This window comes from Coenobita brevimanus, chromosome 92 (assembly GCF_032717465.1).
Source record: "Coenobita brevimanus isolate Jiangsu-jjx chromosome 92, ASM3271746v2, whole genome shotgun sequence".
Taxonomy (NCBI): Eukaryota; Metazoa; Arthropoda; class Malacostraca; order Decapoda; family Coenobitidae; genus Coenobita; species Coenobita brevimanus.
Window position 1 is genome coordinate 34101748 of NC_137045.1, and position 22167 is coordinate 34123914.

Consider the following 22167-nt stretch of genomic DNA (forward strand, 5'->3'; position numbering starts at 1 on the left):
CTCAAGACTGACTCCTGATGCACACCATCATCCAAGGAAAACTCATCACTTAAAACTCCATTCACTCTTACCTGGGTGCGAGCACCCACATACTTAGCCATATCCACTCTAACCAGTCACTCCTTAATCCCAATCTTTCTAATTACCCGGTTCACCACCTCCCTAGTAACTCTGCCAAAGCTCTTCTCCAAATCAACAAAAGCAAAATACAGATCACTTTTCTTTCTATATATTTTCCTGAAGTTTCGAACAATGAATATGACATCAGTGGTCCCCCTGCCTGGCATAAACCCAAACTGCATCTCATCAATATTCACACTCTCTCTAATCTTACCCTCTAGAACTCTCTCCATTACCTTCATTATCCGGTGGTCAAGTTTTATGCCTCTAAAATTTCCTCTTCCCAGGACATCAAGTCAGCACCACACCTGCTGCCTTCCCCACCTGCCTCCTACTTAATGCCCTGCTCATCATCATTATTATGTTGTTACTGCTACTACTACTACTACTACTACTACTGCTGCTACTACTACTACTACTACTACTACTACTACTACTGCTTCTTCTTCTTCTTCTTCTTTTTCTTCTTCTTCTCCTCCTCTTCCTCCTCCTCCTCCTACTACTACTGCTAGTACTACTATTATTACTACTACTTCTTCTTCTTCTTCTTCTTTTTCTTCTTCTCCTCCTTCACCTCCTCCTCCTCCTCCTCCTCCTCCTACTACTACTACTACTACTACTACTACTACTACTACTACTACTACTACTACTACTACTACTACTACTACTACTACTACTACAACCACCAATTTTTCTTCTTTTTCTCCACCTCTTCCTCCTCCTCCTCCTCGTAACTACTACTACTGCTACTACTACTACTGCTACTACTACTTCCACTACTATTACTACTACTACTGCTACTTCTACAGCCGCTACTGACATCATCATCATCATCATCGTCATCTTATCTCTACTTCGCACCGCTGAAGGGAGAAAAACAGCCAAGCACAGGAAAAGATAACATTTAAAGCTTCAAGAACTAGAGAATAAAGATTGTTATTTGAACGTTGTTACGCCTCTGTCTACATGCCATTCCAGTCTTTGAAGTTCACTGCTCCTCTCTCTCTCTCTCTCTCTCTCTCTCTCTCTCTCTCTCTCTCTCTCTCTCTCTCTCTCTCTCTCTCTCTCTTTCTCTGCCTTACCTTCCATTCTATCCTCCATCACACACTCACTAGTTATCCAGGCATCCTTTCGGCTTTCTCTGTTCCCTCCCACTCTCCAATGCACTAACTCTCTTATCAGCAACTTACTCGTACTCGTGTTCCATCTCAGACAGACCTATGTAATTCTTAGCACACTTCCATCACCCGCCACGGTAGCCGAGTAGTTAGGACTGTTGTGGCAGATTTATTTCTGTCTGACCACGATCCCAAACCCCATTCAGTTCATTTGATGGCAATGTAGTCAGACTGGAGGATAGATTTGACTAGTAACCAAGGAGACTTCATCCTACCACATAACTAAGGCCGTGAGAGTTGTCCAGTTCCCTTAGATGAAAGCAAACCAGCTATTGTCACAACCTGCCTGCTTCTTTTGTTTATACTATTTTTACTCTAACTTGGTCTAAAATTGCCATCTCTCCATGACGTATGCTGAGCTGAAAGAATAGAGTAACTCCATAGTATGCTGCTAGTCACGAAGTAGTGCTATGGAAAGGATGTAGAGCCACACAAGTGTTTTTTTCTGCCACTTCTACGTCAAAATAACCAACAAAAGGACGAAAATCTGAACTGAGTTAGGGTAAAAAGAGCGTAATATATCCATCCACCCTTTGAGCGGTAATTGGTAACAGGAGTAACTGCAGTAGGGTAACACGTGGGACAGTAATTGTGGTAACCTTGTACCCCAGAACAATATTTGAACAATCTTCCAAAGGCTGAAAGGCCAGAGTTATACAAATACACCTGTTCAGGATCATGGCGTTTTTAACCAACTTCACCCTTCCCTTCTGTTGTCCCTTTTCATCCTTTCAACCAGGCTCTGTAAGTTATATTTTCACTTGCCTTCAGACGGTATTACATGGTTTATATGAGACCTGAACTGGATGCACGAGTCTTATATAAGGTGACTCGTAAATAGCGTTCCAAATGAAACTAACTTGGCTGTGTTTTATGTATTTCGGAGAAGGCTCAGTCGGCTGGTGTGGGCGTGTTTCTGGTAGTGAGAATAGGGGATAGATACTGGTACCAATGTGCCGTCCCCACAAGACACAAGAAGGCGTCTGGAGGGGCGGTGAAGTGTTATATACATGGGGTACCCTATATAAACACATCCATATTCTAGTGTAAATCTATTGCTATGAGTCCTCATTCAAGATGGAGAGACGGCAATTTTTGGCCAAGTTAGAATGAAAAGACAATAGTAACTTCCTTCCCACAAACGTAACAACCTCTTTTAACACTGCATCAAAGAACCCAGAATATTCCACCACTTAAAGCCTCTGTCAGTCATGAAAATGAAAACATCAGTGTGAAAAATAAAAACCACTTAATCACCTCCATTTTTTGACGTTTACTCCTATGACAAAAAAGGAAAAAAAAAGTAGAAAGCATACCAACCTATTCCATCAGTGCGACAAAGAAACTTTTTTTTTTTTTTTCACCTTTTAGACTCAAAATCAGTTATGAAAATTAAAACAGTATGGAAAAACAGAAGCCAATCAACTCCATGTTTTTTTTTTTCACTATTATGACCAAAAGGGGGAAAAAAAAATAAACAGTAGGAAGCATACCAACCTTTTCCATCAGTGCAACAAAGAGCCTAAAATTATCTACCATTTAAGACTAACTATTACGAAACAAAGGTCCATTATTCAACCCCATTTCATGTCATTAATTTTGGTGATGGATGACAGTCACTCAGCTCTGAAATGTGTTGGTGGATGAGAGGAGGCAGGGAACAGCGCGTCATAATGGCATTTCCTGGGATCATTTGGCACTGATTATGGCTTCCGACAGGTTAATGAGAGCTGAGTGAGGCGATTAGAGAGAGAGAGAGAGAGAGAGAGAGAGAGAGAGGTGGTGGATAAAAGGGGTAAGGAGGAAGACTGAGGACAAACCACAGTTTTTGAAGAGAAAAAAAAAGATAGTGATAAAGTAACGATGATGGATAATGGAAAGGATGCAAAAATTTTGTGATGAGAAATGGAATAAAAGAGGAAGAGAAGAAAAAAAGAGCGATGGGGGGCGGGACTGAGAAAGAGTGAAGCAGAGAGTAAGAATAAGGGCTGAATTTAATATTAAAGAGCTTAATATCTATGTACACTTGCGGAGGATAATATTAGTCCACTTTATAGCCGAATAATTATTGAAACTTCCTTTATGTTCTGGGAAAGTTGTTTGGGTTTAGGAATATTATCAACATATTGCAATGGAGCACTGATGGAGATAGTCGCCTTCAAGTGGTGGCAGCGATATAGCCAGGAGGCGGGACTGCCCGGTTATGCAAACGTCCATCTGCTCCCTCCTTAACCTCCAAAAGGAGGCCAAAGACTCAGGTAAGAGAGCAACGTCAGCCTGCAGTCCACTGGGTTCACGGCCACATGAGCCTGGGGCCACAGCAACAAAACATTGAGATGGTTTAATATTTATGTCCACAACTATAACAACAACAGACAGAGAGCAGCATCAGAGAGAGCAACACCCGCCCCACCAACTGGTCTATGGGCTGAGTATTTGCTATTGAACTGGGGCCTTGACCTTCGAGTTAATTTTTTCTTGCCTAACCTTTAACTCTTCCACCAACTTTGGTTCACAGTAGATTAGAAATGTTTGAACTGACATTGTCTGGTGATCCAGATCGTTGACCTTTCCCTGTGACCTTGACCTTTGATTGTTCTAATTCTTCATATTTTTGTTTTAACTGAACTCTTAAATAAATTTTTATTTACATCCAGTAAAAACTGTTTAAGTTTAACTTACCATGTTACTTTGACCTTTGACCTATTGTTCTTGAAAAACAGAAAATTAACCTCTTGGGTGATCCTCAGCTCATCCATCAAGTTTCATTCAAATCAGACTAAAGCTGTTTTACTTATGTTCACACACAGACACAAGGGTGAACTTTGACTGTGCTCCGTAACCTTTACCGTTAACTGATTATTCTCAAAATTTATCCCCTTTGGTCTTGTCTGATCCTTAACACTTCCATCTTTTGGAAACTTCAGACTAGCTCAGTTTCGGTGATATTCTTTAAACTTATGGCTTTGGATATGTCCTTCAATAAAAGAGGTGATCATAACCTGTATACAGAGATACAGAAACCATAAAATATCCATCATTACAGATAAAAGGTTAAAGTACCATAAGATTCTTCAATCCTGGACTAACATAACTTGTCTATTTTAACCCGGCGGAAATCTGACTCCTTACAGCTTAGATGGTGGTCAAATGTAGACAGACGAAGATTGATTTGACTATTCCAGTTTTACTCTACCTTTGCCTAAAATTGTCATCTCCCCATCTTGAAAGCTGAAAGGAAGCAATACATTAACATTCGATAATAATACCAGTCACGAAGATGTTCTAAGCCGTTGTATTGCCTAACTTTCACTGAGTTGCGTGAAATTAGATGCGATAGAATGAAACTCTGGGTTCAGATAAGGAAAAAAGTATAGTAGGCAAGAAGAATGACTCCTACTTCATAACTAAGGGTAATTGAGTGTGGGAGTGACCATATTTTTCCTGATTAAAACGAACAGACTACAATTTCTCAAAATTACCAAGGATTCGCAAACACAGGCACAGGGCTGGGCTAAGATACGATTAAATCTGTGTGTGGATGAGTAAATTGGGAGTGTGTCGTCCTGTCTCGGCGACTCCTCTACTGGGGAAAGCAGCCTTGGTATATAGAAAGATATATAGATCTTCATCTTTTTTACTGCAAGATCTCATCGATTAGCCCACTGCTCCGCTTCTTCCTTCCCACGTATGATATTGGAGGACCACATCGAGATATCTACTCCAGCTGCTCTTATCCTTTACTATGCGTATAAAATTAATGTTTACCAAGGCTTCTGAGTGCTGGAGGAGGAGGAGGCCTTCACGTGGTGGCGCTGATATAACCAGGCGACTCCACTGCCTAGTTAAACAAACGTCACTGTTGGAGAAGGGCAAGTTCAGCCTGCAATCCACTGGGTTCAGACGTTTGATGAAGCTGTGACTACAAGTACTACTACGACCAATGTTTTTCACTTATGTTGCATTACTCTGCCTGGCATTTATATCAAAAGCGTCTTACTCCCAATCGCCTTCATAGCACCAGCCACTTCTTTCATCAACAACCATGATATTTACACTACTGTATTTCAGGAGTTCAATGAAAATGGGGGGTTACACAGATGATTTGATTTCTGTAAAAGTGTCACAAAAGAATGGGGACAAAAAATTTTCTCATAGCGTTGATCCCAAACCCTTTTCAGCCCAGTTGATGGCCAGTTATAATTAGATTTGATGGCGATTATGGCTAGTAACCAAGAAGGCTGCTTCCCTTCTCATAACTAAACACTCATTGAATTTCATGCTACCAACCAAGACAGAATGAAAGTTATAGTAATGATTCACTTCCGTCAAGTACGAATAGACTGACAGAGTGTTTGTCGGCCCCTTCCGGGGGCCGGCCTATGAATGGCCCTGTCTCTGATTTACTTAAATTACCTTCGAGTGTAACACTATTTTCAACATACGCCAGCCAACCCCGTACCGCACCACCAACTCAGTCAACACTGTCATAAGTCTCCCGTTAACACTGTGTTTACAGTCTCTAGATATATAAAACATGTAAATAAAAAATCATGCGTGTCACCAGAAAATACTGCTTTCAAGAAATCAGGATAATGAACACAAAAATAAGAAAGGTTTTCAACATGTAGACCTCCGTCCATGCCATGCATGTCTTTCTTGTTCATGGAAACCTCTGGCATCTTCCAGCAAGCCATGTATCTGTGTGTGTGTGTGTGTGTGTGTGAATCTTGAACTGAGTGAGGGGTATTAGCTGCTCCTCTCTCTCGCTTTCTCCTTCCCTAACCAAACCAAATTAATTACAAGCAACTCTATAAAATAAATATATTTATGTAGCTTAGTCATGCCATTTGAAGGGTCCAGCAAACACAAACACTCCTCTAAGCCTCTGTACAATGAAGTTTAAATAGTTTACTGAAGCTTATCAAAGGCATGTATAAATGTAACGAGAGCTTGCCTAACTAATTCAACAGTGTTCAAGCGAGCTAAAAATTCGTTTAATTAGTTTGCAATACTAGACGTGAGTTATATGATGGCACTGTGTGAGACAAAGGTGAAAGGCAGTAAGTGGATGAGTAGGATGTGCGGTGTGTGTAGAGCCAGGGATGAGCTCTTGTTGGCCTAAAGAGGGCCTTGGTTTGCTGATGGTTCATGTCTACGCTTTGTTTGTAAGACTTCTCGACGTGAGGCTCATAGATTAGTTTTATTATCCGTTCCTCTTCAACTCTTAATGTTAAAAAAAAGGACAATTGTTGAGATATAGTTAAAAACCTGGGTGATGCAGCGGCCTTGTATCCCAGGGTAGTTGTAGGATAACCTGCCACAGGGTCAAAAGTCTAAGTTATCGAGATGAGCACCGCGGCAAAGCATGTCATGGCGTCTACTCCAACCTTTTCCTTGAGTGATACAGTGAGAAACTAGAACGGCTCTACATCTTTGCCATAGTACCTCTTTGTTATCAGTATCATACTACTGTGTTGATCTCTTGTCGGAGCTTAGTATCATAAGAGAGAGAAATGACAGTTTGTTTGGTCAGATTGGACGGATTATGGTCACTTTACTAGCACAGATTTTCGTTTCTCATAATCATTTAAGCACTAATAAACAGTACGCCTTTGTCCGCGAGGTACGAACAAGGCCATTTAAATCCGAAAGCATTGAAATGTCGCCTTACACCCCGAGGATGCCTAGAGTATGTTGATGGCTATCTATCCAACAAGTTTCATGCCTTTATGACAAACTGTCTGGCCTGTGACCCTCTTTTGAAGATTTTTGACATGCTGCATTTGGCGCGTGTCACTTGCCACATGCATCGCCTGGGTGTGATGAAACCTATAAAAAACAAATCTTTAAAAATTGGGCTATCATATGGTGCAAACCAGGCAGTGATCGGCCCTGTGGTTATTGAGATATAAGCTTCTCAAAAGTGTTACGGTCTGGCCGGGCAGGGTTGGGCCGCTCATTTGTGAGAAAGTGCCACTACTTGACAAGAGACTCGCGAGGTCTTCGCCCTCGCTCGTAATTATGAGCATAGTCATGCAGTTGTACACAGCTTTAAACAAAAATATCGAGTGGTAATAAAAATGTAAAAGTTGGAAACCCCTGATTGAAAGGGATTTAAGAGTGGCACTACTTGGTTCTGGATTCCTGTGATCATGTAGTCACAGGGTTAATTATAGAGCATTAATGAGAAAGCAGGATATAAAGTGGGATAGAGGCAAACTGACTCCTTCACGCCAGGGATCTGTCCCAACAAACCTTACCTTCCATAAGAATTATTTTCTGGGAAAACCATTGCTTTAAAACATTTTTCTATCTATCTATCTATTGCCAGACGCCTCAATCCCGTTTGGGGTGGCCACAAACAAATCTCCCTGTCCCCCGCCATTTCACTGCCCTGCTCCCAACTCACCCCCCTCTCTCATATACCTCTCCACCCCATCCCTCCATCTCATCCTCGGCCTCCCCCTCCCTCTTCCCCCCTTCACCTCACTCACATACACTCTCTTCGTCAGTCTTTCACCCTCCATCCTCTCCACATGGCCAAACCACCTCAGTGTGTTCCTCATAACGCTTCCTATCACATCCACATCCACACCACAACGCTCCTTTATATCCTCATTCGTCACCCTGTCTCTCCATGTGACTCCACAGGCTCCTCTTAAATAACTCATTTCCACTGCTCTCACTCTTGACTTGTGTCCCTCCAACAACGTCCAAGCTTCACTTTCATACGTCAGAGTTGGTATTTCAGTACTGTCATGTAGTAACTTTTTCACTTCCATGCTCACTTCCCTGTTTCTTATCACTGCTTTTAAAGAACCAGCAACCCTTCTTCCCTGCTGTACCCTTTCAAGCACTTCACCCTCCAAACCTCCATCCTTACTCATCACACTACCCAAGTACTTAAACATACTCACATTTTCCAATTCCTCACCATCCAACCTCGCTGTACATTCACTGACTTCACCTCTCTCAAAGACCATCACTTTACTCTTCCCTACATTCACCTTTAGATTCCGTTTCTTACACACTCTCCCAAACTCATCCACCAAGCCTTGCAGCTCCCCTTTGTCTTCACTCAACAACACAGTATCATCTGCAAACAACAGTACAGGGAGTTTCCAAACACTATCCTCTCTCACCAGGGCCACTCCAAGATCCACTACCCTACTTGTACCTCTTTTATTACCCCATCCATGTACAGATTGAACAACCATGGAGACATGACACATCCCTGTTTCAATCCAACCTTCAAAGAGAAAAATTCACTTAGTTCACCATCCACACGCACTGCAGCCTTAACACCATCATACATACTCTTCACAGCATTCAACAACTTCCCATCTACTCCATATATTCTTAATACTTTCCACAATCCTTGTCTATCCACCCTGTCATATGCTTTCTCCAAATCTATGAAAGCCGCATACAACTTCTTTCCCTTCTTTAGAAACTTTTCCTCTAAAGATCTAAGAATGAATATCTGATCTACACAACCTCTTCCCTTCCTAAAGCCTCCCTCTTCTTCTCCAACTAATTCCTCTGTTCTTTCTCTAACTCTGTCAATAAGTATCTTACCATACACTTTTCCTATTATACTAAGAAGACAAATGCCCCTATGATTACCACACACTTCTTTTTCCCCTTTTCCTTTGTACAAGGGAATAATTATACCTGACTTCCAATCCTCCGGGACTCTACCTTCCTCCCAGGCCAATCTGCACATCTTCCACATCCATTCTACTACTATCTCTCCCCCATGCTTCAGCATTTCACCACACACTCCATCAATTCCTGGGGCTTTCCCCAATTAAACTTTCTTCATTGCTTCCACAACTTCTATCCTACTGATTTCTTCCTGTCTTCTCACCTCCCTCCTTCTCCCAGCCATTCCCCAGCCACTTATACTCGCATTACTTCCATCCTCTATGTTCAACAATTCCTTAAAGTGTTCTCTCCATCTGCTCACTTTTTCTCCTTACTCCACTAGTAATCTACCATTTTTATCTTTCACTCCCCTGCTAACCTCACTTCCACCCTGTCTTACTCTCTTCACCTCTTTACCAAATGGTCAAACCAATCACACAGAAAAAGAATGCTGTAGTTCATTCCCTTCCTTGACTGCTTTATGGGCGTCAAGAGGCGACAGAAAGTGGACCTTCAAGTGAGTAAAATATTGTGTTAATTAAACGTTATGCACCGCAGGTGTGGGGCCTCAGAGGGATTACGTTACATATTTACGAGGACTGTGTAATCATTTCATAATAATGTATAAAACACTACAAATACATTAATGAAGTATTTTCAAGTGGCATTGCGTCAAATGAATCAAGTATTGTCTATTTTGTGTAATTATCAATACTAAAACCTTCTCTGTTACATAGTGGAGTATTATTTATGTTAATCAGAGACCTTGAAAATACCAGTTTCAAAGCTATTACTGTTGTATCAATATTTCTTTCAGTTATCTTGCATGTCTTCATCTTCATTACTCCTGTCATTATCGGCGCTTACATTAATTTCACGACACAGGAATACAGTATTTCTGAACTTCACTCCTTCCATCATTAAGAATTTCACATATAGCAGCATTGTGTCATCAACATCATAATCGCAATAGGTCACCCACATCACCCTTCCTACCACTACCGTGCACACTCTCACGCCACAGCATCACCCCACCTCCACCATCTCTGTCCTTGTTGCTCTCTTACTCGTCACCAGTTTCGTCTTTTATTTACATTTTACTATCCAGCTGGCTCATATTTTCTCCCATCATCTCTATCATAAACCTCAGTAGGCAGATCAACAAGCTCCTGGGCTCTTCTGTCTTTGTCCACCCCCCAACAGCATCGTTTGAGGCTTTAGGGGGATCAGGATTCATGGCAGCGAGGTCGAGCAGGTACTGAAAAATGATATATAAACTTCCAAGGTGAAAGGAAACGCGTGAATGATGCTGAGTGGGATGCTGCAACTTGGTGTTAGTAGCAGTGGTAGAAGTTTTAGCTCCAGGTTCATCTGACAGTGAACCCAGCAAGTTGAGATTACCCCTCTTTTGCAGTCCACCATTCTCCTTTCCGTGGATAGGAGGAAACTGAGGGATATTTGTATAACCGGGCAGCTCCACCGTTAGTGCCACCTTGTGAAGGCGTCCCTGTTCAGCACCAAGCTTTATGTTGCTCTGGCGATACATGCTAGATTTCAGTTGGCTCACTTGACACCTTCATTCAAAGATACGAGTATATGAGAAAAAATAAATATATTCAGAGAAACAGCTATCTTCCCAGTTCCACTTGAAAAAAAAAAGTTACAATGAGCATAATACTCATATACTTAAAAACTTATCTGAATCAGCGTGAATTTCAGATGGTTTGACTTTTCCTCTCCTTGTTAGACAACCTTGCTAATCGACTCTCTTCCTGTTGTGAACCGAGAGTGTATCGACTCAGTGCTTCGAAGCTTTCATTAGTGGTCGGGAGTGGGTGAGCAAGGCATGACCACTCCCAGCCTAGCTCTCGCGGTGAGCAGACCTCTGGCCAGTCTCTCTCGAGTGTTGGACTTTACCTCATACACTGAGGATTATTTTCGGGAGTTTTTCCTGCTTTTTCCATTGCAGGACTCTACCTCATTTATTGAGGAAGATTTTTTGGCGTTTTTCTCGTTTTTTTTTTTAAACGAGACTCTGTCCCTGAGTGATAGACCCTGACTGCTTGTGTGTGTGTCTGGGGGTGTTTGTGTGAGTGTTTTTTTTTTTTTTTTTTTTTTTTTTTTTTTTTTTTTTCCCGGCCGCCGTTAGTGTCTCTCTGTGTGGTACGACGCCGAACCCTGAAGGGGTGCCGTTAGGGCATTTCCATGAGGGGGGGCCATTAGGGCCTGGTTATAGGAAGCACAGAGAGCGGCTCTGCTAGATTAGGGAAGACCCGTAAGGGGCAGTGGCGGGGCCTCCCACGTCGCCCTTTAGAGGGCGGGGAGCATAGGTAGCCCGTCACTGTAGGGACCTGCCGGCTTTTTTTTTTTTTTTTTTTTTGAGAAAGTGTTGGTGTATCTGTTTGGGTGTCTGTCTGAGTGACGTGTGTGTGTGTTTGTCTGTGTGTCTGTCCAAGGGACATGAAGCGGACCCAGATCCCCAGGCCCACGGGGCAAGCAAGTCAATCCCTTGCTAAGCAGAGGACATCTCGCTCTTCTGCCATGCCAGGCGCGAAGCGAGAGCGACGTCCTTCAGACGCCAGCTCCCACTCGTCGACGTCTGGCGACGTCACTGCCTTTCCTCCCGCTTCTCAGGATATGGGGACTGTTCCCCGTGCAAGGGCTGCTGTTCCAGCTCCCCCTTCCACTTCGGCACGTGCAGCCAAGGTTGCACGTGTCCATGAGGCAATGGAGGCAGGTGTTTCGGCTCCTCGTCCTCCCAAACGGTCCTCTCAGACCTCTGGTGCTGCCCACCTCTCTGCTCAGTCTTCTGAGCACCTACGCTGCCAGCCATCCAATACCACCGAACTGTCCTCCACTGCAGCTTTGGTTACGCGTGATGGCGCCTGCTCTCCCGCCGAACCTTCGCCTGCTCATAGTATTGCTAGAGCTGCCTCTTCTGCTGTCTCTCCTGATGCTGACGGCTTTATCCCTGTGACACGCAAACCACGACGAGTGCCACAGGGAAACGCCACTCCTCCTGCATACAGGACTGTGATGCCTCGACGGCCTCCCCCTGCTGCTTGCCCCTCTGTCTCAGTCGCGGGTCCTCCGCCTCCTCGCTCCTCCTTTCCGGCTTTTCGAGTTCCTCTCCAGGAGGGATTCAGCACGAGCTACGATGCGGTAGCGGCTCTGGAACACCACCTGCCAGGCCTTGCAGCCACGAATCGTTTCGGCCGCGACAGCAGCTGCGTGCTGATCCCTACTGGGGAGGAGTCGTACCTGCGGCTAAAGGCAGTGGCGGAGGCAGAGGCTCCGGTCGTCAGGATTGTCGAGCTTCCTCAGGGAGCCCGAACCACCAAGGCCACTGTTATGGGATATCCTCGGCACATGCCGGTGGATATTCTCCTGCGGCACGACCTTGTAGAGACAGCGGAGCGCTGCCAAACAAAGCGTACACGGGAGGAGACAAAGCAGGTAGTTGTAACCCTGCGGAGACCCCTCGTGGAGTCCATCGACCTGGGCAATTGGGGCAGGTTTTTCCTTCGTCCCTTTACGCCGGAACCACTGCGCTGCTATCGGTGTCACCGCTACGGCCATCATCGCGCCACTTGCAACCGCCCCGTCATCTGCGGTATGTGCAGCGGCTCCCACGACACCGAAGAGTGCCTGAAGCGGTTCAAGGCCAAGGAACAGATTGCCTCAAAGTGCCCCAATTGCTCGGGACGACACCACGCCTGGCACCCCAGTTGCCCTGCAAGAGTGCAGCGTGTCAACCGGGGTCGGGAGACGCAGGTAACGTGGGTGCAAGAGCGCCAAACTGCCAGCTCCCATCCAGCTCCTCCAGGCACTTTTGTCTGGGGACAGCAGCGCCGCCCACAGGCTACGAACTCGCCAGTTCTCAACGAGCAGGACTTTCCTCCACTACCCTCAGCCCTCACTCTCGGCCAGACCAATGCAGAAGTTCATTGCCCACCAACGTCTGTTCTACCAACACCACCCTGCTTGGTTCCCAGCCCAAAGCCGACCTCGACACCTCCACTCAGCGCCATGCCCAGCACACTCACTGCTCCCACTCCACCGGCCATCACCTTCACTGCAGAGGACATCAGGGATCTGGGCACGCGCATAGCGGTGGCTTTGGCCCAGACTATAATTCAAAAGCTGGGAATAAAAATGAAGACGGCCACGCTTGCTGGAGCCGCCGACATCATCATCGACCAAGCGATCGAGACAAAGCTAAAAGGCCTCGACGCTCCTCTTGCCTCTCGCCGCTCGGCTCCTTCCATGAGGGAAACACGCCATCTCCCACGCAAGCCGGCTCGCTCTTTCAAGCGGGCCAAGCCTCGGCCTTCCACTGCTCGGACTTCTGCCACTCACCCACTTCGTTCTCGCCTCCTGTCAGAGCCAGCACCACCACCATCAGTGGGCATCACGATGGACACGGCCCCACAACAATTACAGGAGGACTACCGTCTTCACTTATCTCCAGACGGCCGGAAAACTCCTCCCTCAGACTCCTTCAGTGGAATTGTCTAGGGGCACGGCATAAGCTACCGCTCTTACAGGAGGCGGCCGCCAGGGACTGTCCTCATGTCATCCTGTTACAGGAGACCCTGCTCCCAGACAATTCCACCTTTCATCTTGCGGGCTACACCACCCATCTTCTCCCGTCTGTTCGTGGCGTCACACGGGGATGTGCCGTTCTGGTTCAGGACCACATTGAGTGCACAGACTGTGAACCTCCTCCTTTCTGTGGACCTGATGTGGAGGTTCTGGGCGTGGTTCTCCACCTGGCTACGTCGTCCCTGACGGTATACAACGTGTACCGAAGTCACAGGGGCTCCCTGGAGATGGGAGATTTGTTCTCCCAGGCTGCCAGGGGCACTGTATATGTCGGGGGCGACTTTAACGCCCACCACGCCTTGCTTTCATCGCCTCTCCCGTCCAATGACGCAGGGCGGCACATCTCTTTGGTACTGGAGGAGATGGATGGTGTATCTCTCTTAAATGATACTAAGGTTGCTACTCATGTGGGTGGGGGCCGTCTCGACCTATCTTTTGTGTCGTCCCCTCTGGCTGGATCTGCAACATGGTCACTTCACCCCCATCTCACTAGTGACCATTTCGCAGTTGAAGTCACACTACCACTGCCTCCACTCCCACCTCCCCCTCTCCCTCCACCTAGGTGGGATCTCCGCAGGGCTGACTGGCCAGCTTTTGGCCGTGTGTTAGCTGCGGCCTTTGAGGCATCTCCTCCTGCCCCGGACCTCGAGAGTCAGGCAGATCAGGTAGCCCATGCTTTTTCCCAGGCTGCCTCTCTCACTATTCCTCTGCAGCGACGATCCACGCGGTGCTATCGGGACGGCTGGATTTACTGCGACAGGGTCAGGGAGCTGAATCACAGGCTCAATGCAGCACGCAGGCAGTACCGGCGGCGCCGTACATCCCCTCACCGTCGGTGCTTGGCTGCTGTCACACGCCATGTGACGTTGGAGAAGCGTCGCCTTAAGGAGGAGGCGTGGATTAGATGGTGTCGAACCTTGGATTCTCACTCCACTCTCCGTGAGATGTGGAGGAGGATCCGGTCCATCTCTGATCCACGTCCACCTCGACCACCGTCACACCCTGACCCTGCTGCTGAAGCCAGCCGTCTTGCGCAGCATTTCGCGGATCGTTCTGCTTCCCACAATCTTCCGCAACCCGTCCGAGCCCTACAGGAGCAGTTGTCGGCTTCTCGTGTCGCTGCTGTACAGGCTGCTTGTGCCAGACCTGACCCCGCTGATCCTCCCATCACCAGCAGGGAGCTTCATAACGCGCTGCGACACAGAACCGACACTGCACCTGGCCTCAATGGGCTCGTCTACTCACTCTTGTCTAATGCTGGAGATTGTGGTAGTGAGAGACTGCTTGGTCTGTTCAATCTCTCGTGGTCTGAGGGCCGTTTGCCGAGGTCGTGGAAGACAGCTATCATCCACCCGATTCCAAAGCCTCGCGATCCCGACGCCATGCGCCCTATCTCGCTCCTTAGCTGTGTGGCTAAGACAGCAGAAAGGGTTGTGCGTGCCCGCCTTGCCTGGCGTCTGGGACCGTTGCACCCGAGGACTTTTGCATACCATCCTGGCAGGAGTGCTTCTCACTGCCTTGCTTCCTTCCTCGGGGAGCTTCGAGGTGGACGGGGGATGGCAGTCTTCCTCGACCTCGAAAAAGCCTTTGAGCTGGCAAGCCCTCTAGCCATCCAGGCAGCCCTTGCGGCCCGGGGAGTTGGGGGTAGACTTCTCTCATGGGTGGGGGATTTCTTTTTGCACAGGTCGGCAGGGGTCAGGTTTCAAGGGAAGCTCTCACCGTTTTACCACCATCTTAACGGCACGCCCCAGGGGAGTGTTCTCAGCCCCTTGCTTTTTAATGTCCTTGTTGAAGGGCTATTAACGGTGGATTATGGTCCCGGCGTGACTCTGCTGGTGTATGCTGACGATTTGGCACTGGTCTTTTCGAGGGGGGACTGTTTCACCCAGGCACCCGCTGCTCTTTCTCGGCTACACGCCAAGTGTAATGAACTCTGGCTGAAGGTCAACCTCGGGAAGACCAAGTGCCTACCTTTCGGTCTCCGCCCTCCAGACCGTCCTCTCTTGCTTGATGGCTGCTGCATTGAGCTGGTCACGCTCCACCGCTACCTGGGGGTCTATTTTGATGCTGGCCTCACTTTCGCCAAGCACGTCAGGTACCTGCGGGAGCGGGCCGCCACCTGAACTTCTGCTCTGCGTTATCTGTCTCGTTGCAGTCTAGGGGCATCCTATAACGTGTTACGCACCTTTTTTGTCCACGCTATCCGCTCTCTTGTGGACTATAGTGCCATATGTCTCACCAGCCTTGCCCCACATGTCTCTCAGTCCTTGGAGGTGCTTCAAAATGAGGCACTCCGCACCATGCTACATGCGCCACGCTGGACAAGGTTGGTTAACCTACGTCTGGAGAGTGGTTTTCCTTCACTGGCTCATAGAATTGCATTGCGTGCAACAGCTGAAACACTCCGGCTTGTGCATCGCCATCCGCACCTGCCGGTCTCGGGTTTACTGCGGCGTTTAGCAGGCCGACCCCCTGACCCGCTTACTCGCCGTGACTGGGCTCGTGCCACTACGGCCCTACTACAGGATTTGGGCGTGGCTTCGGAGGTGTGCAGTGATCCTGAGGTAGACTGTCCAGGTTACTTGCCTCCTCCCCCCTGGTCGCCCCCCCCTTTCACTGTTGTCTATCCCTCAGTGCCCAAGCCTCGCCACTCCATTCCGGCAGTTCTTCGGCAGGACAGTCTTTGTAGCATCTCTACTGTCAACTCAACAGCTTCGGCAGTCTATTATACGGACGGCTCAGTCTCATCCGATGGCTCAGCGGGGGCGGCTTTTGCTTTGACTTTTCCTTTTGGACCATACACTGAATCCTGGCGCATCTCCACGGGGGTCTCAGCCTTCCAGGCGGAGCTGGTGGCTCTTCTCGGTGCCTTGCGTCATGCTTACCGGCATCAGCATCAGCGAGTCGTTCTGCACACTGACTCACTCTCTGCCCTTCAGTGTCTGGAGTCTCTCGCGCTTACATCCCACCATTTCCTACTAACGGCTATATATACTGTTGCATCTTTCATTCAGCAGCGTGGTGGCTCAGTGATATTTCACTGGGTCCCTGGACATGTTGGCGTTTGGGGGAATGAACTGGCAGATACAACTGCACGTGCGGCTAGCACCCTCCCTGCTGTCACATTTCCGCTTCGCCCCTGTGCCACCCGTGTCCTCTCAGAGGTGTATGCCACTATCTACATGCGTACCAGGGATGAGCATGAACTCTGTATTGCCGAGGGATCACGCTCGGCTGCCTGGTATGCGGCGGCCACATCTTACTCACCTCTTCCGATACCAACTGGATTACCCAACTTTATTCTAGTTAGGATTAGGCGTCTCCGCTTAGGTTTCCTGTGCTACCGCCAGGTTGCCGGCTTGGAGCCTGACCCGTGCCCCCATTGCTATGCATGGTCCGCCGATCCTTTATCCCATTACTTACTAGACTGTCCGGCCACAGCACTGCTTCTTGCAGGTCCTGGCGGAGGCTTCCCTCGTACTGGGGATGATGTCTTTGATGCAGCTAGGGTTGTTGGCAATGCATCTTTTCAGAGAATTTTGCGCACTGTGCGGGACTACCCTCCTCCTCGGTAATTCTCAGGCATTGATCCTGCTTTTTTTTTTTTTTTTTTTTTTTTTTTTTTTTTAAGGCTTTTCTCTGACGGGCTCTTAGTTTGCCCGTGCCCCACCAAGTGTGGGTAAATATCAAACAACAACAACAAGGCATGACGAGAGAATATATTTGAAGGTGGGAGAGGATAATGAAGTGAGATGAGGAAGGAGGAGTGGGGTCGTGTTTCTTGAAGGCTGCTTGTATAATTTAGTAAGCAGGTAAATAAATATGGGAAAACGAAAATCATGCAAGATTATTCCATTATTGTCTTGTAAAAAGTGTTTGAATCATGCTGTCGAGGAAAGTGTACTATAGCAAATTGTTGAATCATTCGTTTAGTATTGCTTTGCCTCTCGTGGACACGATAAAAGACAGGAAGCTGATTATGTCATTGATATGCAGGTTTAGACTGAAGGGATAATTCATGCTGTCTATGTAGTAATTAAAGAATGCTATTCAGTGGTTTCTGTAAACACTTGGCATTCAGCAGAATTATGAAACAGGCATACTGTCTGTATAATGGTATTGTTAAAAAACCTTCCAAATATATTTTGTTATTCTCTCTCTCTCTCTCTCTCTCTCTCTCTCTCTCTCTCTCTCTCTCTTAAAATTCCTGATTTAACCCCGCATTTCTTTTACAACTGTGGATTCATCTTACCAGAAGGGTATCAGTAGTCTCATTCCATACATAAGGTATCAGAACGCTCGCACCAAATGCTGGCGAAGTTCAGCTTTAAACATGCAAACTAAAAGACTTTGAGACAGGGTGTACTAAGCCGACTCCGTACCTTCTTTACCCCTATACAGTTGTTGACTTTATACACGGGTTTTATTCACCCATGTGTAGAGTACAACTCTCATGTGTGGGGAGGCTCCCCACATACAGCTCGTCTCAATAGGATGGAGTCAAAGGCTATTCGTCTTATTAACTCTCCTCCTCCTACTGGCTTCCTTCAACCTCTGTCTCTTTGCCTCACTGTTGCATCTTTATCTCTTTTCTATCGCTACTTCAATGGTCACTGCCCCTCTGAACTGTCTGCTTGCATCCCTCCACCTCTAGCAACAAACTCTCATCCCTTTTATGTCTAGAATTACCAAGGACTCGCAATCACACGCACAGGGCTGGACTAAGATATGAGTATATGTGTGAGTGTGGATAAGTAAATTGGGAGTGTGTCGTCCTGTCTCGGCGACCCCTCTACTGGGAAAAGCAGCTTAGGTATATAGATAGATAGATAGACCATCTTCCTTTTGACTGCAAGATCTCCTCGATTAGCCCACTGCTCCGCTTCTTCCTTCCCACGTATGATATTGGAGGACCACATCGAGATATCCACTCCAGCTGCTCTTATCCTTTACTATGCGTATAAAATTAATGTTTACCAAGGCTTCTGAGTGCTGAAGGAGGAGGAGGCCTTCACGTGGTGGCGCTGATATAACCAGGCGACTCCACTGCCTAGTTACACAAACGTCACTGTTGGAGAAGGGCAAGTTCAGCCTGCAGTCTACTGGGTTTAGACTTTTGATGAAGCTGTGACTACAAGTACTACTACGACCAATGTTTCTCACTTATGTTGCATTACTCTGCCTGGCATTTATAGCAAAAGCGTCTTACTTCCCATTGCCTTCATAGCTCCAGCCACTTCTTTCATCAACAACCATGATATTTAGACTACTTCAGGAGTTCAATGAAAATGGAGAGTTACACAGATGATAAGATTTCTGTAAAAGTGTTACAAAAGAAAGGGGACAAAAAATTTCCTCATAGCGTCGATCCCAAACCCTTTTCAGCCCAGTTGATGGCCAGTTATAATTAGATTTAATGGCGATTATGGCTAGTAACCAAGGAGGCTGCTTCCTTTCTCATAACTAAACACTCATTGAATTTCATGCTACCAACCAAGACAGAATCAAAGTTATAGTAGTGATTCATTTCCGTCAAGTACGAATAAACTGAAAGAGTGTTTACCGGACCCTCCCAGGGGCCGGCCTATGAATGGCCCTGTCTCTGAGTTACTTGAATTACATACGAGTGTGACATTAGTTTGAACATACGCCAGCCAACCCAATACCGCAACACCAACGCAGTCAACACCGTCATAAATCTCTCGTTAACACTGTGTTTACAGGTTCTAGATATATAAAATTTGTAAAGATATCAAGCGTGTTACAAGAAATACTGCTTTAAAGAAGTCAGGTTAATGAACACAAATGTGAAAATGTTTTCAGCTTGTAGACCTCCGTCCAAGCCACGCATGTCTTTCTCTTTCATGGAAACCTCTGGCATCTTCCAGCAAGCCATGCACCTCCCTCTCTCTTTCCGTGTGTATGTGAATTTAGAGCTGAGTGAGGGGTATTAGTTGCTCCTCTCTCTCCTTTTTTCCTTCCCTAATCAAACCTAATTAATTACAAGCAACTCTATAAAATAAATATACTTATGTAGCTTAGTCATGCCATTTGAAGGGTCCAGCAAACACAAACACTCCTCTAAGCCTCTGTACAATGAAGTTTAAATAGTTGACTGAAAGCGTATCAAAGGCATGTATAAATGTAACGAGTGCTTGCCAGACTAATTCAGCAGTGTTCAAGCGAGCTAAAAAGTCGCTTAATTAGTCTGGAATACTAGACATGAGTTTTATGAAGGCACTGCGTGAGACAAAGGTGAAAGGCAGTGAATGGATGAGTGGGATGTGTTGTGTGTGTGTGGGATGTGTGGATGAGTGGGATGTGTGACGTGTGTAAAGTCAGAGATGAGCTCTTGTTGGCCTAAAGAGGGAGTTGGTTTATTGATGATTCATGTCTACGCTTTGTTTGTAAGGCTTCTCGATGTGAGGCTCATAGATTAGTTTTATTATGCGTTCCTATTCAACTCTTAATGTTAAAAAAGGACAATTGTTGACATATAAATGAAAAATAATAATTATATCGTAATAAATAATTGCCTGGCACAATGATCTTGGCTTCCGTACCAGTAGTCATAGCAAAAAAAAAAAATAAATAAATAAATAAAATAAAATAAAATAATATGGCAAAGGTAAATGCAGCAGCAACTTTTCATATAATGTTCGATTTCCCTCACAGATTAAATTATTGTCGAATATTTTTTTTTTCAGTCTCCTACGGAATTTCCACGGCAGTTTTTCTATGCTGCATGGAGGTCCCTCTTTCTTTTTCCTACCTGTTTTGGCTGGAGAGTTTGGTGGGCGGGGGAGCTATCTTGCTTTGCTCTCATTATCATCAGCTTAAAGAATGAGAATGAATAAAATCAAATGTATGAATCCAAGGTGTCTATATGTCCAGTAGTTCTATAAATATGTACACTCAGCAACAAAAGTCCTGTCACCTCTCCTACTTCTCTCTGAAAACAGTCTGATTATTCTTTAGCAACTGACACTGGTTGCTTTATTTAGCAACAGTTCAGTGTCATCTATGTCATTTGCTTCAGATTCAAGACACTAATTTTCAAAGACCGTAGACAGAAAAGCAGGAGAGATAAAGCGACTTTAGCTGGCGATGGTACCCTGGTCACTTCCCAGGCACTTACCTACTCTTTATCTTATTCTGCCCCACATATGATAGTCGCCAACAGTGCAACATATTCTCTCTCTCTCTCTCTCTCTCTCTCTCTCTCCCTCAACAGATTTTTAACGCCGAGTGTCTCCTAATCTAAATAATACGTCTGACTGTCCAAAAAACACAACATATAAAGGATTAATCGAACATAAAAGCCTTTAGTCCATCCCTCGCCATCCATCACCCGCTTCACGCTCACCTCCGCCACAGACTGCTCTCCGCGAAGGGAATATGTTTATATTCTTCTGTTTCTTGTTGGTGTTTGTTTTCTTCTCTTTCTTCTTACCAAAGCTCTATGCCACCTCTCTCTATTTTCCGGGCATGTTATCTGTTTTCTCTTTAACTTGGCCTAAAATTGCAGTCTCTTCAGCCTGAATTCTGAGTTATAGCGATTGATTTGTATTAAAGACAAAAATAAAGCACCATCCACTATAACTATTTTCCCTAATTTTTGGTAAAGAAAATTTTGACAGACTTCTGAAAAGGATGTAAATCTTTCCTCCCAGCTTTTCCTCTCTGGCCTCTCCCTTTATTGCATATAAATAAAAGCTTTATTTACATATTCTTAATTTTCCCCGCCACTGATCCCTAAGGTTCTCTCTCTCTCTCTCTCTCTCTCTCTCTCTCTAGGAAGTGATGAAGTGAGGAAAAATCTACACACTATTTTACAAGCAGTCCTACCCAGTGATGCAGGATAACAAGACGATTTATTCTATGTTATTTCTTTTATCAATATCTGTTGCCAAAATTACTCAAATCGCTGTCACTGTCATCACAAACAGCTTTATTATATCACCATCATCACTTACACTACCACAAGCATCACCAACTTCATCATCATTACCACAGCCAACATCTTTATCACTATAATAACCACCACTTTCATCACCACCACTACCACACCTACCACCATCCCTACCACAGCAACCACTATCATCACCACCACTACCACTCCCACCACCATCCCTACCACAGCATCCACTATCATCACCACCAATGCCACACCCACCACCTTCCCTACCACAGCAACCACTATCATCATCACCACGGCCATACCCACCACCATCATCACTATCACTACCACAACACCACCATCATCACCACCACTACCACAACCACCACCATCATCACCACTACTACCACAGCTTCCACTATCATCACCATCACTACCTCAACAACCACCATCATCACCATCACTACCACAACCATAACCATCATCACCATTCCTACCACAGCCAAAAATACCATCACCACCACTACCACAACCACCACTATCATCACTCTCACACCCACCACCATCATCACCACCAGTGTTACAAATGATCTAATACATTCTTACAACTAAACTGATGTATTAGTGTATATCTTGCAGTATATAAGTGTAAAGTATAAGTGGCTCTGTCTGCGTGTCTGAAAGTGTAGTATCAGCAAGTGTCAAGTGGGATTA

At 45.9% G+C, this 22167-nt stretch overlaps 1 protein-coding gene across 1 annotated transcript in view; it reads left to right on the top strand.

Moving 5' to 3' along the window:
• The window catches only part of LOC145412192 (uncharacterized), a 397305-nt gene that overhangs the window by 226040 nt on the left and 149098 nt on the right, over positions 1-22167 (top strand). The gene's annotated exons all lie outside the window — the stretch shown is intronic.